General features: G+C 37.2%; 1 long non-coding RNA gene across 1 annotated transcript in view; it reads left to right on the top strand.

Annotated features, from left to right (window-relative positions):
• The first annotated feature begins 1,009 nt into the window (after nucleotides 1-1,009).
• The window catches only part of LOC137859027 (uncharacterized), a 35,285-nt gene continuing 17,063 nt past the window's right edge, over nucleotides 1,010-19,231 (top strand). The window contains exon 1 of the long non-coding RNA XR_011098122.1: nucleotides 1,010-1,078. This is a non-coding gene — a long non-coding RNA (uncharacterized lncRNA). The remainder of the gene's footprint in view (nucleotides 1,079-19,231) is intronic.

Raw genomic sequence — 19,231 nt, 5'->3', positions numbered from 1 at the left:
GATGCATTTTGCGAATATGCAAACAGTACATTTAGCCCAGTTAGACTTCATGAGTTGTTAGTCCACCTCATGCAGCAGACCAGTTCCTTTCATGTTTATTTATCTGAAGATTATGTGGTTCCAAAATGGCATCCATGGAAATGTCTGCTCATTTGTGCCCTAGAAGGGAGAAGTATTCACCCTGAACATCATGACTCACAATCTACTTACAGCATATAAACTAACTATGTGACAAAGGCTGTAAGTTTCATATCTAAAACTTGACAGATTTCCTATCACACTGCTGTACAGTGCATTGCTCCTCCATGCTACTTGATTGCTTTGCGAGGCATGGCACTGTCCTTTTTGTTAGAGGAAGGTGCCTGTGCTCCTTTCCTTCCAAGCAGACATATTATGCAGTACAGAGAGCTTGTATCCTAAAACTAGGCAAGAACATAACTGTGCATCTTTGTCATTAAGTGGCAATGAAATTCAATGCTCTTTAGCTCTCTTGTGTTCCTTCCCCATCTGAGTTTTGATTTCTAAAGAGAATCTATCAAGAAAGCCCTGATCGTCATCAGCATGGTATCACCTTTTGTATTGCTGTCTGCTAGATTTATGCCAGAAAACCTTATGAAATCTGTTCTCAGATCTTCATAGTAAATGATTTTCTTCACTTCTAGTGCAGTGGATGATACCTAGTTTTCACCTGGAGATAGTAAATATAACATTCAAATAACAGAAAATGAAGTGGGAAAGATGACTAAGTAAATCTATTTTAGACATAGACAAGCTTTATTGTTACCTGGAGTCTAGGGTGAAATATTGTGCATTCTTAAGATTATTTCTTTTTCTATGTTAGTTTTGTTGGTCTGGAAAACAATTAACAGTATTCAGTATTTTAAAAACTTTTTAGAAGTTCCAATTATATGAGCACTACATTACTATTTCTCAACTTCTTTGATTTTCAGCGTCATTTTTAATTTCATCCAATATCTATTGAAAAGGTGGTGTTATAAGGAAACAGAGTTTGATAGAAGATGTTTTAGTTCCTGTGAAGTGGCGAGAATATTGTTGCAGGTGTTGCATATGGATACAGGTAATACTGAATATTTTCATTTTTAATAAAAGTATGGAGAATTTCCCTTTACGTTTTTCCTATGTGTGTGAAACACTGAACTATGAAGCATGATTCAGGGACAGACCTTGTTAGAACATCTAGTCCAAGCTCTTGGCTGTTAAGTCCTGCTTAAACAACTTTTTTTTTTCCTAAGGTTCTGGGCATAGTTAAGGTCATCAAGAGTTAAGTTCTTTAATTAATTGGCATTTGGGAATAATATTAGGAAGACTTTATAGATACTTGTATCACTAAAACACTACTGTAGCCATGATAGATAGTCTCTACCACCTTACTCACCTGGATAGGGATCTTTCATTGTTTTTGTAGTATCTCATTAATACTGACTGACATAAAACTGTCTCAGGAGTATTGCCCACAGCAACTTTCTCAGAACCATGAACATCATAAAATTTGGAATTTAAAATCTACTATATGCAAAATCCTATTGACCCAAACACTTTTCAGCACAAAATCAGAAACCATCTTGAACACCCCAAAGTTGTTGATTGTATCTGGCAGTCTGTTTTTTTGCCACACCTATCCATGAAAAACTGATCTTACCATCTGCCTTAGAAACTCATAGAGGACTTACACCAAAGGCATTTTTCCAGACAGTTAAGTCATATTTGTGAATAAGCCAACTTCCCATCACTTGGGTGCAAGGAAGAACGTATCACAAAACTTCCAAGCAACTGTTGCACATGACCTGATGCTGAAATCTCTGTTAGAAGCCACTGGCAATTACAATTTATGTAGAAGAAAATGAGGCTTAAAAAAACATTACCCTGGATTCCCTCTCCCACTTCCAACCACTCAACCCAAGCAAATACATCACTAGAAATGAATTTTCTGCAGATCAACAAATGTTAAATGTAACAGCCTTGTAAGAATGACATTGCAGTAAAATTTCTGCTCTAAGGTTAATTGTTTCAGCCATACACAAGAATATTTTTTTTGTGATATATTTCATTCACCACTTCTTTGGAAAGTATGAGTGAAAATGGACAACCTCTATGCAGCAGAACACTTTCACATGGGCAATTGATAAAGAACAAATGAGTAGCTATTTGCATAAATAGGGTTTCAAAAATATTCACTCCATCTTCGACCTTTCTGTCCTGATTCTTTGATGATGATTTACAGAAAATAACTGCAAAAAATATAAAGAATAAATTTTGTAACATGGATAAATAAAATTGAATGCTTAATCAAGATATTTTTTTCATGATTGTCTGTAATTTTCCTCATATACAATCTTTGCTACACCTTCAGTCTTTCATTGATGGAATTTACTTCCTAAGTTTATCTAGTCTATTAGTTTACACAGAATGATGTCTCATCCTCTGCTTAGTTTTATGTTTGTCATGCTGTTATATCTGAAGAAGGACTAATGTGCCTCAAGAGTTGGCCAGTTTTTACAATTATATCACTTAGTATAATAAAAGATATAACCCCTCCCTCAAAATCTTCCATTATTGGTGTTTGTCACCTCCTAATGTGAGAACTTTATTTTCTGTAGGTGGCATCTTTCAGTGCTTCACTATTTGTAGAATAAGAAAGCCTTTCTTCTATAGGTCAGACCTGAATCTCATTTGATATGATTTAAGCCTCCTTGTCCTTTCCATATGTTCAGTGGCTAGGATATGGGAAAGCAGCTGTCATTTTCATACTTTAACAAGACAAAGGAAAATAGTTTTTAGCCTAGAAACTAAAATTTATTTCAGGTTTTTATGGTGTTTAGTGTAAAGTGTTGAAGAATGCAAGCCTGAAAGTAGCTGTTTCCCAAATGGCAGACTTCTCAACTTAGCCTGACAGATAAAAACCTAACTTTCAGAGTATCAAGGAAACCTAAAGTAACAACCAATGCAATTTATCCTTGTGTGACTAGCAATGAGGAAACAACATCATTAAGTGTGAAATACTGGATGGGAAGGAGACAGAGAAAGAGAGGTGTGGAAGGTTCTGCCAAGAAACTATCAAGTTGAAGATGGACAAAGTGCATTCGGTACTCTATAAAGAAGACATAAATGCATATGTTGTAAAGACACATCTCTAGTGTGCTATAGAAAAAATGCCATTAAGTGGGTAAAGCAGAGTACTCTGCTTTTTTTTTTTCTGTAATTAGTGAAGTAGAAATTTATGTAATAATGAAGAAGATTACACTCTAATCCACAAGTGAATTACTCAATGTTAGCTCATGAAGTACAATGTTAGCACGTGAAGTATCTGGAGGTTCTACTATGGTGAAGTCTGTGTAGTGCAATTTACTTTCTGAAACAAATTCCCTTTTATTTTGATAAATGTTCTTGATATTAAAACACCCCTTCCCCTCCTCCAAAAAACTACGATAAGCATGCTGAAAAATAAAAGATTGAATATACAGTTAAATTGCCTATAGGAATTCCTTCTTGGTTGAAACTTGACATGCACAATTTTAGTATAATAAAGCACTTCTTTGACTTTCGTTTTATAATATCCACATAAAAATGAAAAAAAAATAAAAGGACAAATCATAAAAGAAGAAAAGGATTGAGACAGAAAATAATAAATCTGAATTATTTCCTGAAATTCTGTCAGTGGGTTTTCCCACATACAGAACAGATTATTAATAGATCTGATCAAAGGAAATGAATTGTGAGAATCTAGTCATCTGTGGTAGTTAGATGATATTTTATGTCCTAAAAAGATGGAGCATATTCCATTACACTGAAGACAAGGATGAGATATTACAAAATCTGATTATATAAAAGTGCATTCCACTTGTTATTCTAAAGGAGGTTTTTCAGGTGTTGCTATTTCTAAGAGGGATTCATTTTCCTCTATGGGAGTTAAAGTGGCTTTCTAATATGATGTGTGAATTTTTGCTCCTGCGGTTTAGGTAAAAAGTTATAGGCCAGCTCTTCTGATAGTGTAGTGATAACATTAGTTTTCTTTTTTTTTTTTTTGGTTTGCTTCATGTTTTTGTTTTTCCTTTTGGTGCAATTAAAATATCTTAATTTTGTTGTAGCAGAAGATTTAAAAACAAAGTTATTAAAACAGGAATTGTGCAGCAGCATGACTCAAGGTACTATTTGGAAGTCCAATGTCTCAGCCTCTTGTGGTTGTGGTATCATCGGTACTATTTGAATAGCCGTATCTGTTACATAGCTTTTTAGGGATTAAGGCCTTGGTTTCAGTTCATGTGTAGTGCAAGTATTGTTTGCAAATGTGGTGGTAGAATTCATTGGGCAGTTGGCAAAACTGCAGTAATGATGCAGAAAATCATAGGCCAAAACAGTATTTTGACTTTTGGTGCTTCTATTTTAAGATGATCACTTGCATTATGCTAGATATGACTTTGTGAGTTACCGTGTGTTTGAGTATATTAGTTAGTTTTCAGAAATACTGATTACCCATAAGTTTCCATGAAGGCTGCAGCTCCCCAGGTGGTGGGAGAGCAGAATATTCTCAGAAAGGAAACCCATTGCAGAAAGAAAACAAACTGTTCTCTACCAGAAAATTGAACAGCATGTGGAAAGCTCATGCAAACAAGAGTCACTGCAAATGAGGGGACAGATGGGCTTGGCAGCCTGTCCTTAAAATGTCATGTAGAGAAAAAAAAAATACCCTTAACTTGGAGTGTGTGTGAATGGGGGTGGGAGATTACTGGAGATTTAATGGCCACTATGTTTGTTTTGGGGGAAAAAACAAAACAAAAAAACTTTATTATGTATTTATTTATTTATTTATTTATTGTTGTTGTTAACTGGTTGAATTTTTCTTGAACTTCTCCAGGTAGAACTGAATGTAGTGATTTCCTTTTTCTTCATTCTACATGTACTTATCAGGAAGTAGTGTACACATATCATACCTGCAGTTTTCTTCATCTGACCTGAAGAACAGAGAGACCAGTTGAGAAGAAATTCACCTTTAAAGAATCATCGACTCGACCTTTACATCTGGTATTCAGATGTGATCATTCCTGTGCCCTAGACAACCCAGGACACAGGAATGCTCTAGAGAATGACATTTTTTTATTCTTGTGGTTAACCTTAGCTCTTACCATCCACAGTCCATAGAGAAGTACCTGTAGGAATACCTGACAGATAGAAAGATATAACAAAAGCAATATACTCTTGTGTATGTGTAATATGCCACTATACAATTGCTGTGCATAGTTTATCTGCAAGAAGCAGTGTGCTGCAAAACCAAATCCATTATTGTTCATACTGTAACAGAATCAATAACAATTTTTAAATGAAAACAAAATAAAAATAGCCAAACCCAAAGCAAACAAAGGGTAAAGAAAAAAAAAAAAAAAAAAAAAAGAAGGAAAAACAACAATAGGAAACCCAGCCAAACAAAACCAAACAATCAAAAAAATAAGCACACCCCCCCCCCCCCCTCCCAAACAGTAAAGAAGAGGAACGAAGGGAATGTTCTTTTGTGTTTCCAGGAATCAAGCATGAATAGGAATAGACTGCTGTGGTAGGTTCCTGCTGTAGAGCCCACATCAGTTTTAAGAATAATTAATAGATGTCACTGCTCAGTAAGAACTCATTAACAGCATCTTCATAGCCAGGCATCCTTGGTGATGATCAAAAGCCAATTTTCTATACTGGGAAAAGATACTGATACAATGGAGCAGTGGATGGTCTAATAAGTCAAAGTATCTGAAGGCCAGGTGCCATAGAGGTAATTTCCTATGGATGGTCAGAGCTATATTATGTGATAGGAGCACAAAAAAGGAGAGGAGCTGCTTTGCCTAGAGGGTATCAACAGGCAGCTCCAGGGGTCATGTTACTTCTTGACCCCAGGGGCACAGAGACTCTGTTTTGTCAACAGAGCTAGGCAAGCAGAGTCATGACCCATTCTTGGGGCTCTTTTTGTCTTATTTTATGTGCTTTGAAGGAGGCAAAGATGCAGGAGACCCTGTGTGGCTTCCAAAGGTAGACTGGAAATTCTGCCTGTCTTTCTTGGTACTAAGGCCATGTGAGACACCAGTAATGATGTTGGTAGAGGAGAATGAGTTGGCAGAGACTGGGAGTTATATGAGCTAAAGTATTTGATTTGGTGCTGTGTGTACAGGGAGCTCTGAGGGTATTGCAGCAGTGCAATTCTGTGTTGAGGTCTCCCTCAGCTTCATGTGTCATTTACTGGGCTTTTTTTCTCAGATTTGCACCAAGGTATTTTGTCCTGTTTGTATACCTGCATTAAGATTGTGCACCATCTGGTTTTAATAAGGAATGAAACTTACAATGAGACTTCGAATGGATAAGGAATTTTTTAATGTCTGCAATATTTACCAGAAATTCCCACCAGACAGCTTCAAAGTAGTGGCTACTGGCTGCATAGTGGCTTTCAATAATTATTCACACATAAGCTGCTTTTAACCTAAATTGTCTATTACTAAGAAAACTAAATTGAAGGCCAGAATGCCTTGCACAAAGACAGAACTTTTGTGTGCTGGCAAAGCCATAACTAGGACAAAGAATACTGCATTTGTTAGTCCTATCTGAATAGTAAATTAAAGAAGTCAGCAGAAAAGGCATAGAAGCTTTTTTTTTTTTTTTTTTTTTTAATCTTTCTTCTGTCTCCAAATGGGAGAGAGCCTATTAGGCTATATCATCATCTTCTTGCTTATTCCTTAAAAATGTACAGCCTGCACCAAAGTACATCCATGCATCTTACTTCAGGCACTTTTTTAATGAAAGGTTTGGATTGTCCATATTTAAAGATGACAAAGTTTATGTAAAGCTTTAAAAGCTGCACTTGGTAATCAAGCTGAGAATGTTCTAGATACTCATTTTTTCTGTGATTTCTTCAGATTTTTGGTATAAAAACAGAAAAAAAGGCATACTAATAAATGACAGACTACAGCTAAGGTAACATACCAACTTCTGCATATTTCTTTAAGCATAACTCATCTACTCATTGTAAGCATTGCTACAGGTTGGTGTATATTTATAGGTCTTATCAAATACCTTAATACTAGTAAGGAAACATTCGGATTTTGCCATGTCTTTGAAAGCCATTCGCACAAAATTTAAAAATTCTTGATTTATTAGAAATTGTATCTTGAAGAGGAAATAATTTATTATTATTATTATTCTAATGAATCAACACATTCTTAAGACATTGTTCACAGTATGTTTTCTTTTCTTTTTTTTTTTTTAATTAAGTGTAAGACACTAAAGGCTTATAAAAGGAAAAGCTTTAAAGTTTGGAAGTGAAATAATTAAAACTAATTTACAACTGAGCTCCGGGGTGATGAAATCCCTATTAAAAATGATGTTTTATGGTTGTTGATACAATTGCAGGATAGAGGAGAAAGTACCTTGGCTGTTGACTGAGAAGGCTCAGTCTTGATGAGGTCATTCTTTGCTTTATGCTCTGTTATCTGTAGCCAATCTGGTTACCATCTGGAGTTGCCCAAGCCTCCTTCCGGTGATTTGGTATCACCAATATGTTGATGGTTATATCAGTTCTGTTCCATTTGCATACACAATAAACCGTCAAGTATATTTAAGTTGCCTAGAAAAGGTCTCATTTCTAAGTGACCAGTTCAAATTTAGCCTTAACAACTGTGGTATGTGCAACATGGGTTTTCTAGGTGTCAGGCTGTACAAAGAATAACACAAGCTCTTTGGTGAAAATGCAGAAGGCTAAATGCTGCTCAGAAACAAGTCTGTGAATTCTGGTAGATCTGCTTCTGTTTAAAGACTTTTTTTCAGCATCTCAAATTTTCAGAAATGGGTTCAAAATATTTTGCACTTATGTTAAAGAGACAAATTCTGCACGTGGCATTTTACAAAGAGGCTGTGTGCTCTGTAGGAGAGTCCTACTAAAATTTGAGGGCAGATAGGTCTTTAGTTCTCGGGCTCTTCAGAAAGTGTAGGTTGTCTGTCATCTGGTGCCACTTACTGACTTCTCTGAAGTTAACAGATAGCAATCTCTGATGGGTGGATTGCACACAGTACCTGACTGTTCTTTCTGAGAACATTGGCCAGGTTTGAAGAGTTGGGACACTCAACTTGCTTCAGAGTCTCATCTGTTCACTTTGCATAGACAGGTGAAGTTTCCCTATAAAAGTTCACTGCATGAGGAATTTCCTGCCAGGGAAAGTGAGTGTTTTAAATTAAGACTTACCCACATCATCTATCCTATACCTGTGCCACCTTTTACAACAGAACCTGTCTGATGTTAGCATCTCTTGCAGTTTTTCTGGGAATATTTTGGTATATTTTCCAGAGCTCCTCACTTCTCAGATTTATATGGTTAGGTAAGAAGCTCAGGTTTAACATTGTAGAAAGTGTGTGTCTAAGCTTTTAGTGATACTTTGAAAAACCATAAACTTGACTATAAGTGGAATCTTTTAAGATAGAAGCTAGACACAGCCATCCACACATGGTGATTTAAATGTGTTTTGTGATTCTTAGGCTTGGGTTTGCCATCCAGGCTTGTCAGGATGGTTTGACGCAGAGAATGGGGGCAAAGGGGATTAGAAACTTAAGCAGCAGAGTAACAGTGGGTCACTCTTGAGTACTCAGAAGTACAACTTGACGGTTCATGTAGGGGAAGAACAAGACAGAACAAGGGGAGCCAAAGCCATTGTCATCTTTGTGGTCATTTATATCCTTGCCTTGCTCCACAACAGTGGAGAATTAGGTCAATCCCTTCAGAAGAAGAGCAGAAGATGCGTGAAGCATTATTTTACATCCTTGTGTTTTTGGTTTTACCAAACATGATGTGTGGGTAAAATGTTCCTTCTCTTTTATTACAGTTGTATTTGCTGATATTTTTTCACACTGGAATTACATTACCAAAAAATCCAATCATTATAGGAAAAGCAAGCACCCCATGCTTGCTTTCTCTCTTCCGACCAGGTCTATTATGCTTTCTGAAGAACCAGTATTTATAGATCCAGCCCCTCAGGATGATTTCACCACAGAGCCAGTAAAATATGAGTACTGACTGACCAGAACTTTGTTAGCAAGGTGGAGCTGGCTGACTGGGCTTTACACAAAGGAAAGGGAGCCTCTCACCTTGTCTTTCCACTCTCCTCTGGGAGTCAAAAGCTTCCCACCTCAGCTCATACTCCAGCTCTTAGGCAAAATCATCCATCTATCTTGCATTTCAGCTAGAAGCCTAAACACTGCTCATAATGGCCATGCCCCATCGTCTGAATTGGGTTCCAGAGACTGCCTTTCCTTTCCTACTTGCAAAACTTTCAGCAGTCAAGCTTTCTGCTGGCTTGCCCACAATGTAAAGGTTAAAGGTATCTGTGGTGAATCTGATTTGGGCTGTGCTCTGCCTGTTCAGACTGAAGAACAGTCCAAGCTAGAGGGGATGTATGGCCATGGTTGGTCTCAGAAGAAGGTTTGTGCTGCATGTAGTGGCACAAGTGGCTGAGGGCAGGTGACTGTGCAACTATTCACACCCACATAAATGTGGAGAGGAACAGAAGGATACTATTAGCAGAAGTAACTGCTACCTTTGCCATTACCACCTAGTACTCTGAATATGTAGAAATCTCCTCCTCATCAATCTGTCTGTACTTGTCACGTTCATCATTTGCAGGACAGGTCCTGTCTGGGATTGGGAGTGTGGGTACAAGGGAGTGGTATTGTCTTGGGCCATGAACTGGGAGTAATGCCTTACACCTCAGAAATGAGGCACAAAGGTGTCCTTTAATGCTGATGTTCCCTTGCAAGGTTTTCTGCAGAATCTGTGGATGAGGACCTCAGAGTGAGTGCAAAGACTGTCCTCTCCTCCAGACTCCACATGGGGAACCTGGGACATGGGGTCTGTCTGCACCAGGGAGGGCAGGTGGTGCTGGTGAAAGAGAGGGAGAGAGATGGTGTGGGGTTCTTTCTGGATCTCAATAAGAAAGGTCTATCCACAAATGGCTGTTTTAATATGATAGAATAAAAAGAGGAATATATGTAGTGAGTCAATCTTATGCCCTTTCAGATGCTGGGAACCCTACATTTGTGCAGCATCAGAGACCCTGGATGGATGTTCCCATAGTAGGCTATGCAGATATTGTCTGTGGAGAGAGGTTCCTCCTTTTCAGTCAATAGCTTGACTGAAATATAATTTGCTTGCAAGAAAGCAACATAAAGGATGTTTGTATGAGAACTTGCTGTACTTTTACATAACAGGTTGTGTAATAGCTGGTACCCAGTGGGAGCTGCTGTCAGGCTCCTCTGTTACAATGAGCAGGTTGAGTTTGTCCTACTGCCAAGCGATTTGTGCCCCACAACACAGCCTGAAGCCCACACTCCCTGCAGCATAGTTCAACACAGCACAGGCTTGTGCCTACAGTTATATGGATCACTAACTCCTTGGTATATGGTGATTTCCTAGCCAGGATCAAAACATTCCATCCCTTGATTGCCATACAGTTTGCTTTTCTCAAAGTTATTACAAGTTACAGATCATATTGCTAATATAAGGGCTTCTCAAGCCCTAAGTGCAACGCCCAATAGAGAAGACAAGGCCTGTTCAAGGTCACAGGTTCTTCAAAAGCAACGTCTTCTGCAAGGCTCACAGTATAGAGTCTGAACTTTCAAGTAGTTGTAGACAGATATGTCTTCAAGACCTCTGTACTAGGAGGACATGGGCTGCCCTAGGGCTCAGTTGGCATGGATTTTTAGGAAGATGACCCTCCTCTTCTGGAATCCGAGATGCACTGATAACAGACCTCTCAATCCTGGTGGTAACCATGAGGCAGCAGCCTTCTTTTATTTCACTGGCTTTAGCTGCTGCCACAGGAGCTCTTGGGCCTCTTGTGGTCCAGGCAGATGTGCAGTGTCATTTCCTCTACACCCCTGCAGAACTATACAGGGTCTCATGGGCTGGAAAGGTTGGTTCTGCATCAGGAAAGACAGCAGTGTTAAAGGAAGGGGGTTAAAAAGAGTTGTTTGAATAAACAAGGGATGTAAAATAGGATTGGAAAAAAGTACAGAATGTGAGAAAGGCAAAGGCTATCAAGGCAGGAGAAAGGTAGGGTAGAGGAATGCATAAGTCAGCAAGAAATGATCATTTGTGGCTCACAAGAAATACAAGTGTACAGATGGCATTGGCTGTTTATATACCAAGACTAACATGTCAGTTTGTTTCAGAACTTAGCTCTTGGTATTTTGTGAACTTTCTGTTAAAGCATGTGGTCTCAGTAAATGCTTGAGGATTTTGTGGCAATACACTTATAGGCATGTATGTCCTAAGAGGAAATTGCTTATGATATGGACATGGAGAAAATAATCTGGCTTAATTTCCTCTACTGGGTACCTAGTCTGCACACACCAAGCTACTTTGAAATTTGCATCAGTGCACTAGATGTGGGAGTGATGCCTTTTGTTTTAACAGCTCAGCACTGCCTTGCATTAAAATGTTAATATAGCCACAGCCTGTTTGCCCCAGAAGGGAGTTGCAGCTGTCCTTCCACACTGTATAGCAGTCAAGGGGAGAGAAAGGGTTGTAGACTACAGTTAGAATCTGTGAGAGCAGCTACACCATACTTTTTACATTCTTTGCAAACAGTTTACATTTTTTTTTCTCTTTTTTTTCTTTTTTTTTTCTTTCTTTTTTTTTTTTTTTTTTTTTCTCCCGTCAGACAGAGGGTATAAGATGCCATGACCATAGGACTGATTTGATCCATCTGATCCATCTTTTTCATCTTTAAGATATAAAATGCTCCATATTCAAAGGCCCATCTGAACTGACCTGTATCTTTCCATTTGTGACTCTCAGTGGTTTTCATATTGCTGAGTTGCCAGCAATACATATATCAGTGTAGGTCACTGGAAGTCTTGCTTAATGATGACCCTTGGTTTCATGAGCTTCTCATTTAGCACAAAGCCTAGTGTATATCTTGTTTATGTTCTTGTGCTCTACTAGAATCTTTCTTTTTTTAATTTATTTATTTTTCATTTTTTCCTTTTTATTTTTTTTTTTCCCTAAGCATTAACTGGATAATTGCTCTGATTTTTGGTAGATCTGACTTGATATTTATGTTGGGGAATGCAAACAAAATATGTACGCTGTGGAATACAGAGAATGTACTCAGATGCTTGAATGATAAATGTGCCCAGTTCTTCCTCAGATCCCTTCAGCTGAGCATTTGGGACTGGCAGAACAGTGTCCTGAAGTAACTTCAAATAACAAAATTTTGTTTTCCATGAGCTAATGAAGTCCTAAAAAACACATGAATATACAATAGAAGGCTAGAGAAGAGAATGGAGAGAGTATGACTTAATGGCAAGCATTTTTCTTAAAAAAAAAACCTCTGCTGTAATGACATTTGTTTAATATCCTGACTTCTGAACTGTCCTCTACTAGGGTCCAAATAGTCTATGACCTTTTAAATAAAGTTTTGAAAGTGTCTGAAACTGTCTTTTCTAAAGTAGGAAAATAAAGAGGGGTTGTACTGGGTGGAATGGTGACAGTGACCTTCCAATGGGATGTCAAGTCATGGAGTTTAATGGCCAGAGTTAATATTGTTCCAACTTTCTATATTTACTGGTGCTGGATTTGTTGTCTTCTTCATGTTACATAATGAAATTATAATCAAGTATATTAATTTGATGTTTCTTTTCAAACATAGTTGTATTTCACTCAATTCCAGTATAGTTTACTTTTAGATTTATATTTGTAAATTGATACTAAAATTTACCTGAGTGACATAACCGTATATTTTCAGATTAAAGTGTTAGAAAAATTTGATAAGTATTTTCTACAATTTTTTTACATTTATATTTCATGAATTTCAAATAATATTTTCAACATCAAAAATCCATCTTTGGAAGACATGCTTTCTACAATTAGTTTTTATTGTCAGAGTTTAAATGCCATGATTTAGAGAAACATAGTTTTATTCTTAACATATTTCTATTATTAAATATAAGATATATTTAAATATAAATGATCTGAGTTTTGTAGAAACACTTCAACATAGTCAGCTTCACCTTATGACACCTTAAGTGATTTAGTCAAGTGTATATTTCCTGTTAACAATACGGGATAGAGAAGCAAGTGAGGCTATTTCCGTTGCAAAAATTAGAAGAGTATCTTTCAGATACCTTGTAGCTTTAGAAAGAGAACTTTTTATCTAACAAGATCAAAGCCGTCATTCAGAGGAACTGAATAAACCTTCTATTGACCTGAGTTTTGAAGTAAGGAGAATCATGGGTATGATGTGCAGCCTTTGATACTCGATTGAAGGCAGTGTGATTTATCCTTTTTTAAACGTGTGTTTTGTCTGTGTTCTGTGTGATGAGGTAATTTCTGTTAAAAAGAAATATTTTTCCAAATGGACATCAGCCATCACAATCTACTTTCAAAATGCCTGGCATTGAGTTGGAAGCATACCTTTTATTAAAATCCAACAACAACCTGTCTTATAAACTGTTTTTTTTTTTTTTTTTTTTTTCCCCAGAAACTTTCTTCTCTGTGTCCTGATATTATATAAAAGCACTATATCTCTTTGAATGTGTTTGTTTATTTTTTTCATCAACAGATTTATCTCCTGGGAAAGCTACTCATGGGAGATGAACTACGTTGATTCAATTAAATTGTTAATGGGAGTGCAGTTACATAGTTGGAGATGTAGAAAATGGCAGGGAAGGAAGAATGTTGTCCTTTCTCTCCAGGTTTAAGCCCGTACCTCTGATACCTGGCACATCAAACACCAATTCAATGATCTTTCTTCCAAGATGCTTTTTTCGAGAAGCAGGGCTGATGAAAATAGTCCCTTGCTTGGAGTTCTGCTACTAAATCCAGATAATACCTAATGTCCAGGGAAGTGGAGAACAAGGAAAATGAAGTCATTTTCCTATATTATGATACTGAAAAAAAAAAAAAAAGAAAAAAAAAAAAAAGAGAGAGAGAAAACCTTAACAGGACACTGGATGTTTTGAACATTATCTCTGAAACCAGCTGTGTATCTTTTCATCTGTTTCTTGCATAATCCAGATGCATCCTCGCTGGGTATGCAACATGTATCTTAGTCCAGTATCATGGGTTGTAAAGCTGTACACTTATGAACCCTTTGCTTTGAAAGGTCCTTTTAAAAAGAGCAGAGGAACAGATGCCACTGGTGCTAAGGGTAGGAATTACTTGACCTGTCTTAAGATGGAACTTGATTAATTTACAACTGAAATTATGCAGTGCAGTTGCTTGTGGCAGCCAGATAAAAGGAGATAAGAATTTCACACCAGTAAACTGTGACCTTTGAGAAATATATTTGAAGTAAGTTTTAGAGAGTGGAGATTTCTAGCACAGATTGCTGTGTTGCTACCTTAGTAACACCCATAGAAGGAAATATATGGCAAAGATATTAGCTAAGCCAAAGCAAGATATCTTTAAAAAATTAATGTAGTTTCTGGTACTGTTAGCCAAACTCTGTCAAACCATACTTTGAACCATGCAATCAGAGTTCAGATGGCAATGGTTAGAGCTTCACAGGGTACTGTCTATGTGATTTTTCACCCAAAAGAAAACCATGAAAAAGACAAAGAAAATGATTGAATTATTTCAAAACATCATCATTCATTAGTCACACCAGAAATCAGGCAAATTATATATACATATATAGAAGATATGAAAGACGTGTGAGGAGTGGCTGAGTTCACTTGGCCTGTTCAGCTGGGATAAGAAGAGGCTGAGGGGACACCTCATCATGGTCTATAGCTTCCTCACGAGGGGGAGTGGAGGGGCAGATGCTGATCTATTCTCCTTAATCACCAGTGATAGGACCCGCATTAATGGTGTCAAGCTGAGGCAGGGGAGATTTAGGCTAGGCATCAGGAAGAGATTCTTCACTGAGGGGGTTGTTGCACACTGAAACAGGCTCCCCAGGGAAGTAGTCACTGCACCAAGCCTGTTGGAGTTTAAATGTTTGGACTGTGCATTTAGTCACATGGGCTAAAATTTTGGGTACACCTGTGTGGTGCCAGGAGTTTGACTTGATGATCCTTATGGGTCCCTTCCAACTTGGGGTATTCTATGATTCTATATTTTAACTTTAACTCAAATTATGACAAACTGACATTTTCCTCTACTTACACACTTCTGATATTAGGTCAGAATGATGTTTAGTGTTGTCAGTCTATGGAGATTCCATTAAAGGGCTTTCATGGGAAACACATGGGAATATTGGATGTCTTTTAAATATCTTTTAGAAATTTTAAGTTCCTTGAGTTATAGTGTAGGTGACAGTTCACTACAGAGAGTTGTGCTTTAGGTAAGACAAATTCACTAATTTGATAAGAGAAGAAAAAACATAGCTAACTTCAACATCTTAGAGAGAAGAATGATGATGACTATAAATATTTTTTTATTTTTAGTGTTTACTCTCTTAAAAAAATCAGGATAGAAGAGGACAGTGTAGTGACTGTGTAATGCAAATAATTACATGGCCTTTAAACATTTGAAGAAATTCTCCTAAATATGGGACATAGAACATACAGATTATGGTATTTTATAATAAAGAGAACAGGTGATGCCCTTTCAAGAAGTAATTTTATTTATTTATAAATTCCTGTTATGTTATTGTGCGTTGGCATATTTCAAATTTATAAGGATTATGCACAGAGAAAATGTTAGTCAGACAGCTGTAATTTCACTGAGACCTTGACATATGCCGGTAAAACTGTAGTAAAAATGAGTGAAAGGAAGAGAGAGAAGGAAGACCAGGAAAACAATGTCCAAAAATTATTTTCCTCTATGTACATTGTAAATTAAAAATTGAAGTATCTTGTTCATAAATTGAAATATCTTATTCAGTTCCAGGTAGTGTAGCCATTTCAAGGAAATGACAGAGCAAAGTGAAGGACAGTGAGAGTCTGGTTATTAGATGTTCGGCCTGAGCTATTGCAGACTTGCTTTCTCAGACTTGTGTTATTTTGGACACTCGCACATATGCCAGACATTTCTTTTGTCATGAGCCAATTTGGGGTATACTAGCTTTCAAGGTGATGGTGCTTGCCACTCCATCAAAACTGGATTATTTTTGGATATCTCAAGTGGGGAAACCAAAAACTCAAGAAATTAAAAAAAAAAAAAAGAAAAAAAAAAGTATAATTAGTTTAAGAAAAAAGTGATCTTACTTTGCTGGATTAAAATTGCACATGCATGTGCATAAGGGTTACTCGTTCTTTTCCCAGTGATCAGTACACTCAGGATTGTGAGGCACTTAGGGGTACTATGTGAATGTAGCCTACTAGGTAAGATTAATACACCTGAAGTTATTATTTTGGTCTTTGTGATTACTCTGCACCGGTGTTTTACCTTCTAATTCTCTGGGAGTGGTTGGAAGAATTTAACAGGTTTTGTCAGAAAACTTCCTTTTGCAAAAGAAGAAATTGTTATTATTTTTGGTAGTGTACTGTTTCCCTTGACTGTGCACAGTATGCACCGAATTACACAGTCCATTCATAGATTATTTTTGGGCACAATACTGCAGAATTTCTGTAGGCAAAGAAGTCGAAAGCTCTAACTTTTTGTCATCACTATCCCACTCACTCAGGAATGATGGAGCACAAATAGGAACATTTCTGGGAATCTCATTTTTCCTGCTGAGTTGCAGCCAATATTTTGTTTGGAATAATTTAACTCTGGTGTCCTTTTGTTTCATGCACACTGCTGAATTGTTCTGTGCAGAGAGAATGTGTCACCCAGTGAGGAAGCAGAATCTGAGACCTAGAAAAAGGTTTGCATTGCTCTGTGTAATATAACTGGAAAGTTTACAGAAGAAAAAGCCAGCCATTTCCTTATCCCTTTGCATGCTGAGACAGTAGCAGCTGCTGGTTGGAAACAGAAATTAGTGTCACAATATGCTTGTATATGAAAATAAGTCACCATGCATGAGAAGTTTTCCTGTTTTCAGTATGGGAAGTATTTTGTATACTATACCATGTTTTAGAACGGAAGAAACTTACCTAGCACAAGTCTCCGTATAAAATAACACTTTCTGTCACTGGCCCATAACACGCTGAGTACATTATTCAAAGCAAATTAATGACAACTCAAAGAAGTTAATGCAAACGTACAGTATCTTTGCCACATACCAAACTCATTTACTTAAGGAGTTTTGTCACTGTGATCTGGAGATTGTAACCTGGAGGCTTTACAGTTTTTGTAAAGATTTGATCCTATGAATGCTTCCTGTCTATGACTTCAGTGTCATGGGATGTAGTCTGATAAGTATTACATTACAGCCCTTAATTTTGTAGACTCTGACTGTTCCAAGCTTTTGAAATATGCACACACTGAGTTTTTGAAATATTCAGACCTAGACCGAAATTTCAGATGATGACTTTTCCTGAACAGGGACTAAAAATTATTTTAAAAGTATATCCCATGGAGTTTTTAATGTACTTTTAAACTTTATTTATTTATTTATTTATTTATTTATAAAGAAACTTGATAGTGTTTTTGGAAAGCCTAAACTGATCAGTATCACCAGGATAAATAAAATGATAATTAGGTTAAAAACAAACAAACAAACAAACAAAATGAATATTATGGTAAAAAGGATTTTAATTTTCTGACTGCTCATTAGGCAACAAGAAAGTCTAAAGATATGTTTTCTTATAAAACAGCACATGAAAGCATTTGATACCCTGTGCTTCCCTGCAGGTTGTGGTTGATCTTATGCTGTTACTTAAATCATTAAACAAGTTGTTCACCTTTTTCAATATTCTCTCTACAACCTACCTGGCTATATATAGGCCTTTAGCATAACCAGAGAAAAGGGGTGATATTTAAGAGGTCTTTTCCATAACTATTTCAGGCAGCCAGCCCATTTACTGGGCCTTTGGGGAGTTTAGAATTGCTGAAGTTATTGTAATGTAAGTGGAAACCTAGCAGCCACAAAGTCTAGGTCCAAAGCAGGTGACCAAAGCATGCTGATCAATATGCATAGGTGTTCTGCACTTAGTTTTGCACAGCTGTGAAACCTTATACATGAGACAGGATGCAAGGAAGAGCAGAATCTGTCCTAACTGCTTTATGTGAGGAGACATAAGTAAACCTGGCAGCTGTGAGTGGAGTAGTGGGTTCATCCTAAACATTGTGGCAGTCATCATTCAGACAGTATAAAACCTAAGTAAAGGTTTATTAGGATGCTGAAAGTCTTTGTGAAGCTTTGCATGAGATGGAAGAGCTAAGACCAGTATGGTGGCCAAATATCAATGAGATAATTATTTACCACATACCTTAATTTGTCTTGCAGTTGTTCTTCTCTCTCTGTCCTTATGTACTGTGTACTGTTGCTAGGTAAAGTGGTTGTTATGTTTCACCCCAGTGGGGAATTGTGGAAGTGATAACTGCGGAGTAGCATTGTTGGCTAATAAAACCATAATTCTAAAATGAGCCCTGTTTTCTCCAGCTTATTACTTTTTCAGAAATTCTTCCTTTGGGATAAAAAACTGTTGAGTCAGTAAGGGATAGGGACAAGTAAAGGTTTAGATACTAAATGACTCTGTTCAAGGGATATCACCTACCAAAGAAGTCATTCCCTTTCTAATTCATAGCTTCCCAGGATAACCTGCTTGTCCTTTTTCTTTACCTGGAATGAGCTGTGCAGCTGCAAAGGAGAGTTAGGATCTACTGGGGAAAGATGCCCCCAGTGATAATCACATGGAATAATATATTGGAAAAATAATATTTTTTAATTTTTTTGGTGTTGTTGGCATTGTTGGTGTTTTGCAAGATCTTCAGAAATTCTACCTCACATCATGAGTTTAGCATTTTTGGTTGGATAGTAGTAAATACTGGGAAAATTGTTAAGTACAAATTCAGATGCTTAAAGCAGTAGTGGGTCTAAAACTTCTGCATACAACTGAGTATCTAGATGCTGTTTACTAACAATACCAAAAATACTGAAGATTGCCTCTTTCATTTACCGTTATGAAGAATCATTACCAACTTAATATGAACAAGTAGAGTTAAGATGAATGAGTGGATGACACCAAGCTATGTGGTGCGGTCGACACGCTGGAGGTAAAGGATACCATCCAGAGGGGCCTGGACAGTCTTGAGAGATGGGCCTGTGTGAACTTCATGAAGTTCATGAAGTGCAAGGTCCTGCACCTGGGCTGGGGCAAACCTAAGAACAAATAAAAACAGAGGAATGAGGGCAGCACTGAA

The sequence above is a fragment of the Anas acuta genome, chromosome 1 (genome assembly GCF_963932015.1).
Source record: "Anas acuta chromosome 1, bAnaAcu1.1, whole genome shotgun sequence".
Taxonomy (NCBI): Eukaryota; Metazoa; Chordata; class Aves; order Anseriformes; family Anatidae; genus Anas; species Anas acuta.
Note: the sequence above shows the minus strand (reverse complement) of the source record. Positions and strands in the feature narration are given on the sequence as shown.